Source organism: Medicago truncatula, chromosome 6 (assembly GCF_003473485.1).
Source record: "Medicago truncatula cultivar Jemalong A17 chromosome 6, MtrunA17r5.0-ANR, whole genome shotgun sequence".
Lineage (NCBI taxonomy): Eukaryota > Viridiplantae > Streptophyta > Magnoliopsida > Fabales > Fabaceae > Medicago > Medicago truncatula.
In genome coordinates this window covers 14854537-14864016 of record NC_053047.1, presented here as the reverse complement: position 1 = coordinate 14864016, position 9480 = coordinate 14854537, and the positions used below count along the sequence as shown (strand labels likewise).

The window sequence follows — 9480 nt, the reverse complement described above, 5'->3', positions numbered from 1 at the left end:
TTTCTGTCATTTATTTTTGCGCATTTTATTTTTCTGTTTTAAAAAATTCAAAAATACCAAAAAATTAAATAAATTAAAATACCAAAAATATTCAGTCCTAGTTGAGTTGTTTTATTTTTCAGAGTCTAGTTTATCATATAGTTTATTATTTTAGTCGCTACTAACATAGTTTATTTTTCTGTTTTGCATTTAGTTTATTGTTTCCATTTAGTCCTAACCATTTTTTTTTTCTTTTGGTTTTTACCATTTAGGAACTAACCCCATTCGTTTATTTTTCTTTTTATTTATAGAGTCTTAGTTTAGGTTAAATTCTTAATCGGTGCATTTTAGGGAGTTGTAGTAAAAATAACGGTTGTTATAATATCTACATTAGATAGAGTCTATGTTTAATTAGATTAATTAATTTTTAGAGTCGGTCATTAATTTTGCATTTAGAATAAGGATTAACATTTATTAATAATAGTCATAGAGTTTTAAGTTTAGTTAGTAATAATATTCGGTATTAACTATAATAATTAGTTTAGATCAAGTCTGCATTTAGAAAACAAATAGAGTCAAGTAACCAGGTAAGATTTGTCAAAAAAAAGTAACCACGTAAGAATTAACCCCAAACCTAACCAATATTTAAATCAATCGCAAAATTATTCTTGTTAGGAATTTTTCTCGAACTTGCAATTATTGCGTGAAATAGGTAATCATGGAATCAACCAAGAGTAAACAATGAATGGCAATTAAGGAGGAGACGGAAGAACATAATTTGGAGCAATTCATAAATTTGGAAGAATTTGGAGCAGGTTGGCCCCGATCTTGACTTTCCTGGTCGGGTTGTCGTCCAGATGGACGGATGTCAACTCTCCGTCAGGGGTAGGGTGCTCGAAAGGCATCTCCTGTCCTTTCTTGCCCAACGGAAAAGGCAACTCCTGTCCTTTCTCGCCCTTGGGGTATTTTTTCCTCCTGCTGGGCGTCTAGGTCGGCGTTGCTGCAATTCATAATGCGGCACCACAGGTTTCCTCCTGATGTCGATTGGGGTGCGGGTAGCTTTCCCCAGGCCTTGTGACATTTTTTCGGCCCATTTCAAGCCCGCATGGATCATGGCCTTGTCTCTGTTCCTGATACGATATTTCATCTTTAAATGGACCGTTGACGTACCTCCATGGGCGAGTGCTTCTTTCGTTGAAGCCATGGAGGTTGGTGTTGTCGTAGGACTCCAAATCTTCTTTCTTTAGGCCTAATTTCTTAAAGGCGTCTTGGTACTGAATGTCGACGGATTTTCCTTCATCTACCAGGCGCCTAGCGACGTCATGGCCTCAAATTCCCATGATGATGACGTACAATAACTCTTCATTAGGAACCCTGTTCACCTTTTCGCTGTCGGTGAACCCTAAAAGTGGCCTTTTCTTGGCTACTTAGGGGGGCGCTACATGTATCGCCTTTAGTTCAACCACCTTTCTTTTGGACAATCCCCTCGGCCCTTGGCTTGTTGCAAAGAATCCACCCATTATTGCTCCGAGAAAGATCCGATCTCCGTCTCCTTCTCCCTCGATGTCCATGTCTATCTGATCTCCATTGGTGGCGTTCCATGCAATTCTTTGCGGGGACTCGCCCCCTATGAGGAACGTTTCTTTTTTGGGGATTTCCGTGGGGGAGCTCTTCGGCGTCCGTCGTTCTTCGATCACCTCTTCGAGTTGGTAGCCGAGGTCAAACCTCCATCGGCACCAAAGGTTGTGATAAGCAGCGATTGAGCATTGTTCTGTATCATGGCCCCAAGTCTGGCGGTAGTAGAAATATTTGGTCATGTCGGTTCTCGATGACTCTTTCAACGATTGCAGAGCTTTGATACCTGCTTCCTTGAATTATGTGCTTAAAATTATCGAAGGATAGTTTATCACTATGCGTTCAACGGGGTGTAGTCTCTAGGGTGAAGGCGAGAGCCTCTAGCTTTTTCGTTGTTATTACGGCACCATTTATCGCCATCCTTGTTGGACTGTTTATTTCTAAGTTCTTATTTTCTTTGTAGTTAATGTATAGTTGGGCGCGCATTAGTAGGTCGTTCAATTCTTTGGCTGCCCAAAGTCCGAAATCTTCTTTTAATTTGCATTCATCGCGGAGGTTGCTCTCGAATATAAAACATTTCAAGCCGTCATGGGCGCCCAGTACATCTACGTCTGCCCGAGTGAAATTGTCAACACACTCCCTCAAAGTTTCTTTCTTGTCCTCGACGACGGCGTTCAAAGTCGTCATGGTCTTCGACCGCTTTCGCCTCGCTTTGAAGTGAGAGGTTAATTCGCTACAAAGCTCTCCCCATGAATCGATAGAGTTATCTTGTAGGCCCTTGAACCAAGTCATGGCGGTGCCCTTCAGTGTTAAGACGAACAATTTTCACTTAGCCGCGCCCCTCGTGCGATAGTAGTCAAGGATATTGTCTAGGTGCTCCACGTGCTCGTCCGGATTTGTAGTGTCGTCATAAGTATCTAGCTTTGGCAGTTTCACAAAAGCGTGGGGGACATGATATTATGATATCTTCCTAGTGAAAGGTCGTTTGTGGCAGCTTATGTGACGGTGTAACACCCCATTCCCAAATATAAATTATTTAATAAAATAAACACACATCAGAGTAATATTTCCAAATGGGCATGTCACACTTCATTTTCAAAACTTCTTAAATAGAAATATAAAACTATTTTAATAACTTTCAGCAATTAATATCATTAATGTGCAGCGGAATAATTGAATTTAAGCAACAACATTAACTGTTTTAAACTTCCAAAAACATCTTGGCATAAAAGCCTCATCCAGAATAATCCGACAATTATAGGGCTACAACAGCATTATCCAAAACTTGATACATAGGAATGAAAGAAAACAATAAAAATCCCATCCCACGTATCAGAGCCCTAGACACTTTGAGCCACCACCTACTACTCAGGATCACCTGCAAGTTACCCATAGGAAGGGCAACGTTTCCAAGCAGAAGGGGTGAGATTCTCAATCAATAAAAATAATATATAATAACATCAATTAAAAATCTAACACCTTACAACATCAATGATTATTCAATAAACATAGGTATTTCATAATCAACAACAATCATCCAAGTATAGAATTCAATCAACAAATGCAACTCATGATATGACTCGCCACCCTCCCTTAATACTCCTCAATAATGCAATTATGCATGTGGTACCATAATTCAGGGCCGTGACCCTCACCGCTGTCGAATGGTTAAAGCATTCTCAACAGGACCTAAGTCCTCATCGCTCCACACCGCTTTGAACAACTAGTGTTCCACCGCTTTGAACGACAAGGCGTTCCAGAGCCGAAGCTCTCCCATTTGATGTTTATGCAACTACCCAACCTGTGTATATCTACATACAACTCGACTATTACATATGTTTCATATGACTTACTACTCCCCAACTCAAACAATCCAGAACATACACAATTATTTATAATTATGCACATACATCAATCACATTCCACATGTTATATATATACATATTCACTTGTTTTCATACACAATCATCTCCAACATTTACTAACACCAATCATATCCAATCACCGGCTTGTTCTAATAGGTTTCGGTTACCTACACCAGGGTTATACTAGTCAAGGAGAAATTATAGAATGCTCAAGAAGTCCCTTCATGCACTAAGTAACAGTTCAGAAAAGCTGACTAAGACTCACTTCGCTTAAGCGACGGCTAGTTCGCTTAAGCGACCAGCTTACAGTAGGTTTGGGTTCAGTTCGCTTACGGGTCGCTCACGGTTCGCTTGAGCGAACTTTGGACAGAATCAAAATTGTTTTTCGCTCACGGGGTCGCTTATCATTCGCTTAAGCGAATTCTTGGCAGAATCAAACTTAATTTTCGCTTACCAGTTCGCTCACGGTTCGCTTAAGCGAACGGGTAAAATCGCATTCTGGGCAATTTCCTTGAGTGCTCGCTTAAGCGACGGATGCTTCGCTTAAGCGACCAATCATCTGGGCAGTGCAAAACCTACGGTTTCAGACCTCTTCTCACTCCAAAAAAACCAATTTTAATCCCCCAATCACCCAAAATGTTTTCCAGCAGATGTTTACAGGTCCTATATACAACTAAGCATCTAAGGAAACACAAAGTAGCCATTAACAACAACAATCACAGATCATTCCACCATCATACACAAATTCATCAATTCATCCAATCACTCATAAATTTCAATCAGTTTATGATCACAGCAACAACAAGATTTAAGTTTTTATTCTAAACATTACATTACAACAGAATTAACATGATCAATACCCATTCCCCTCAGAATCATCATATAACCCTAACCCACAATTTATCTTCCAAAAACTATGCAATTAGGTCAATTTTCAGAAATTATAGATTATGATTATTGAGAGATAGTCTCACCCTTACCTTAGTTTTGCAGAAAATTAGACAGCAAGGATCGGTTCTAGGCTCTCCTCTCTTGTTCTTGCTCTTCTTCTCCCTTTTCTCCCCAAAGCTAGTTTCTTACGTAAAAACGTTTTGACTGTTTTTCTTTCTTTCTTAACTTCTTCTTAACTCCCTTCAATTCTATTAATTCCCCTTAATTTTAATAAATTCTAATTAACTCCCTAATTTCTAAAATAATACTAATTTCCACTTATTTTAATTATTATTATAATAAACTATATAATAAAATGCACACATCATATAAATCACCAAAATCATATAAAATCACATATGAGACTCTAAACAAATCAAAATAAAATAAAATAATAACTAGGGCGTTACAGACGGCGTTATGGAAAATATTTCCATTCCTTCAAACGACTTTAGCGTGTAGGAGAATCTTTCCTCTCGCGGTGCTTCGAAGGTTTATATCGTTCAGGACGGTGCGGAGGCGGATTGTTGCTTCTTGCCTCCTCTTTGGCAGTTCATTAGTATGCAGGTGGCATCGTCCAATACCAACGGAGTTTTCATTGTCGAGCTTCTTCGATTTTCCTGGCTACTACCTTTGAAATCTTTTCTTGATTCTTCTCCACTCGTTCGAGTCTATCGTTCTATTGATGAAGCAAATTCACCAGGTTAGCTAAGATCTCGTTCATCTCTAGCGGCGTTGGATCTTGAAGAGATGGTGGCAGAGGAGGAGGGACGTCCTCCAAATGGAGAGGAGTCGGAGGTAGAGTCGTTTCGTTCAACGAGGTTGTAGCGTGAGTGTCAGCTGTAATACCGAGGATAGCGTCGTCTTCCTCATGATTCATCGAAACCGTTCAACTTTGGAGAATTCAGATCATTGAACGCGATGCTTGAGAGGTGGAGGAACGGATCGCAGAGGTTCTCCTGTGTGTTCCAGCCATTACTTCGGAGAGAGGAGTAATAATTGTTAACTGTTGTGGTGGAGGAACGTGTAACTGAAAACGGTTAGAGAACGAACACCTCCTTCTAGCCCCAAATGATCCGTCTGCTGAGAACAGTTGAGTAGCAACGACGGTAGAGAATGCTTCGGTATGACGGTATTGACTTTCGGCATGGCAGCGATGAGTCTTCGCGATGGAACGAAAGCTGCCTATTGGCACGTTAGCACTTTGACGCTCAAGTAAGTGATGGAACTAATAAACAGTGTGTAAGAAGTGTTGTGAAAAGTGAGAATTTACCTTGAGGGTAAAGCAAGTTCACGCTTATATAGGCGCGCGTTGGTAATAATCGTATCCGAGTTATGCGGCGTGTGATTAGGGATGGAGCAGGACACGTATAGGGTGATCCTTGCGCGAATGTGCGCTCCTATGTGGCACGGTGCACACAAGCTAGCGTGCTCCCTTGGGTACGGAGTCATCACGATGCAAGTTAACGAATTTGAGTCTTCTGACCGATCCAAAACAGAGCGGAAACACAGTCACTCATGGTGGTTATGACTACGATAATCGCAATTGTCAAACATTACAATTTGGCAGTTATGGGGGCCGTTATGATTTTGTGTTTGGATAAGTGTCTCATATTTTTATGTACGCTCCCCCTTGCGGGAAGGGGGTGTGCATCAAGTAAATGTCCCAATTGTGAATTAGGCTTGTTTGTTATTGGGCTTCAACTCAAATGGGCATGTTCATTTGCGCAGTCCAGAACAAAAACCTAACTTAACCCTAACTCACAATTTAGTAAACTCTATATAAATGTATGATTTTACTTTGGTTGATAATACTGGAAAAGTTCAGATGCGCTTCGCCGAAGCTTGATTTCTCTCTTTCGATGTGGCTCACTGAAACCTCACTACCTTGTGTTCGCAAAGAATAATAAAGGTAGTCTTCCACTACCTCTCTATCTTTCATTGATGAAGAGAATATGTACGCATATATTAATGGATTATAATGATCAGTGTATGGTGAGGTAGAGATCTCAAATCATTTATATTTTTTAATATAAATTGAATTATTGCTTTGGATCATTTTGAATATTCTAATCTTATCTTGTTTTTTCTTCACCAGATCTACGAACATGGAAACAAAATTAACTTTAAAGATTATTATTATAGATCTGATCAAGTGGTTATCATCAAGATTTCATGTATTTCGAAACGTCGTTATAGTTTATCTTATTGTTTGCTTTGGTAATATCCAAGATAAAGTTCGTTCGAGTGTGATTTCTTTGATTAAACCTGGAACAAAAAAGACAAAATTTTGTCTTTTTGAAGAAGGTATGCCTATTATTTATTATAGCTTATTTTGATTTTTTTTTTTTTTTTGATATCAAAAGATTTATTATTTATTTTGACTTAATATCTTATTTACTCTCAAACAAGTACCATAAGAAATCAATATATTTTTCTTAAAAGTAATGATTATAATTTGAATGTTGATTTGATGTTTTCTTGTATGTATAAAATTAACCTTTGTTATAAATTGTGCATATTGATTCCTAAATCAATTTAATTACCAATGTAATAGATCCATTAGGAAATTGAATACGACCTCTTTAAAAAGATCCAAATATGGGTATAAAAGAAAACAATATTGAGTATCTATCCAAGTATCTCTTTCTGTGTTTGTTTTTCAATCTTCTCATCTTTATTGTGACATTTCAATACAAAACAATGTATGTTGTTTCTATTTAATCCATTTCTGCCACCACTACCCAAAACAAGGGGTTAGATGGGAAATCTTGTCATCAGCCAGATTTCTGAGCTACTATGCATGTTTGTTATTTTCTCCTTTTCATTTTCTATTTATTTGATTTAGAATATTAATGTACATAAGTTACATCTTTTAATTCTTATATTTATTGATTATTATATAGTATTTAATCGTGCATATTCGCTCACTTTAAATTTATGTAACACTAATATGTAATTACATTCAATTATTTCATCACCTAAGACAGTGGTTCCGCTAGTATTCTTGAACAGAACTGGAGGGTTTGAGAATGCTTCATTGTACGTTGGTGATCTTGAAAGGAAGGTGAATGAGGCCCAGCTTTATGAACCTCTCTATCAGATTGGCCACGTTATTTCCGTCAGGGTTTGTAGGGATCAGATGACGCAGTCATCTCTTGGTTATGGCTATGTCAACTTCTCCAACGCTCGTGATGGTTCGTGTTTTGATTTTGGTTCTTTTATTTTGATTTTTGAATTATAATATACTCTTGATTATATCAAGCATTGCGATTGTGTTAATAGTTCTGAAAAGTTATTTGTTTTGTTTGTTAGAAAGAATAGTGTTGACAAAAAACAACGAATTCGGATGATAAACCTTGTGTCCTCAGATTCTGCTACAAATGCCTCTTGGGTAGGTTTGATTCACCTTTTTTTTTAATTAAGTTTCATTTTCAAAATTATTCAACTTTATTGTGTGCTTTTTGAAATGACAGTGATTTGTGTGTGTTGAATTCAGATACGGGGAGAAGGCATAAGAAGCTATGAAGCACGGACACTCCTTGGATAAGGCGTGTTCCCGTGTCAGACACGTGTCGTGTCGTGTCCGACACCAACACATATAATTGCACTGCATTTTGTGATTTTCTAAAAAATTTAGCTGTGTCGGTGTCCGTGTCGTGCCCGGTGTCGGTGTCCGTATCCGTGCATACATGTTGAAGTATTTTATATGTCCAAAGTGTACAACGATTTACAACTGCAGAAGTTGCATGTAATTTATAGTTATAATGAAATTTGAGTTTGTGTTCTATTCATTTTGTATCATTTTATTTTTAGTTTGAAACAAAGTTTGATGCGACTACTTTTGCTTCGAATATTTTTTTGTCAATCTTATTGCATTGGGCGTTAATGGAATGCAGCATATAAATTCGTATGGCACTGTCGTTGTTGGTGATAGTAATAATAAGGCTAAACTACAGTTTTGACCCCCTAAGTTTGCCAATGTTGCGATTTTGACCCCCTAATAAAAAAATGAATATTTTGCCCCCTATGTTTTAGCCCCTTTGCAAAAGTGACATTTTGGTCAATTTTGACCAAGTCAACGCCTAAGTGGCATGCCACCTGTGTAATTACTAAATTAAAAAAAATTAAAAAATCCACATAATCATTTTCTAAATTAAATAAATTAAAAAAGAAATTGAAAAATTAAAAAAATAGAAAAGATAAAAAAAAAAACAATAGTTCATCCTCAACTCTTCAACACTCACAAAATTGATCCAAATCCAGATAAATCATCAACACTAAATTTTTTGAAACTATGCTATAACAACTACTGCTACTGTTACAAAGAAGAGAGAAGATGAAGCAACAGTGGCTATGGCGGAAAGTCAAACAAGAAAGGCTCAGCAGAATATATCTACGACGATTTCAAGGATCATCAAAAATTTTTGGAAGGAATGTTTCATCTCCCTTCTTTCACTATTTCGTGGATCTCTCAAAATTCATTCTCCATTTCAAAGATTCCCTCTTTCACATGAAACCGATTCAATCCAACGAATTTCACAATGACCGACAAACCCTAATCCCAAAGCAACAAGAAGATTCAGTAATGGAGATTCAAGCGATTCTTTGTTCGATTCCACACATTTAAATTTACACAGGTCCATTTTTTATTAGCGTTTACATATCTTCTTCATCTATATCGTGTTCTTCAGCAAAACCATGGATAAAGGGTTTGTGAATCAAAGGGTTTGAATCTAGAGATTTTCTGGGTTTTTTCTTAATCTTCATGATTTGAAAGTTGTGAATCGATAGAGAAGATGATAAGAAGCTGAAAAGAAAAACTGGAATTTACAAGAATTTGAAGCTTTGATGAAAGTGATAAAAGTGGAACGAATCTGAGGGTTTTTTTTTTTTTTGGTTACGAGGGTTTGGTTTTTCAATGTAGATGAACCACATTTTTTTTCTTCTTTTTTTCCTTTTCTATTTTTTTTATTTTTCAATTTCTTTTTTAATTATTTAATTTAGAAAATGATTATGTAGATTTTTAATTTTTTTTAATTCAGTATTTACACATGTGGCATGCCACATAATCGTTGACTGGGTCAAAATTGACCAAAATGTCACTTTTGCAAAGGGGCTAAAACATAGG

At 37.2% G+C, this 9480-nt stretch overlaps 1 long non-coding RNA gene across 1 annotated transcript; it reads left to right on the top strand.

Moving 5' to 3' along the window:
- The first annotated feature begins 7671 nt into the window (after positions 1-7671).
- LOC120580888 (uncharacterized) lies at positions 7672-8143 on the top strand. The gene is made up of 2 exons (XR_005646656.1): positions 7672-7743; positions 7849-8143. It is a non-coding gene; the product is annotated as an uncharacterized lncRNA (long non-coding RNA).
- The last annotated feature ends 1337 nt before the right edge of the window (positions 8144-9480 follow it).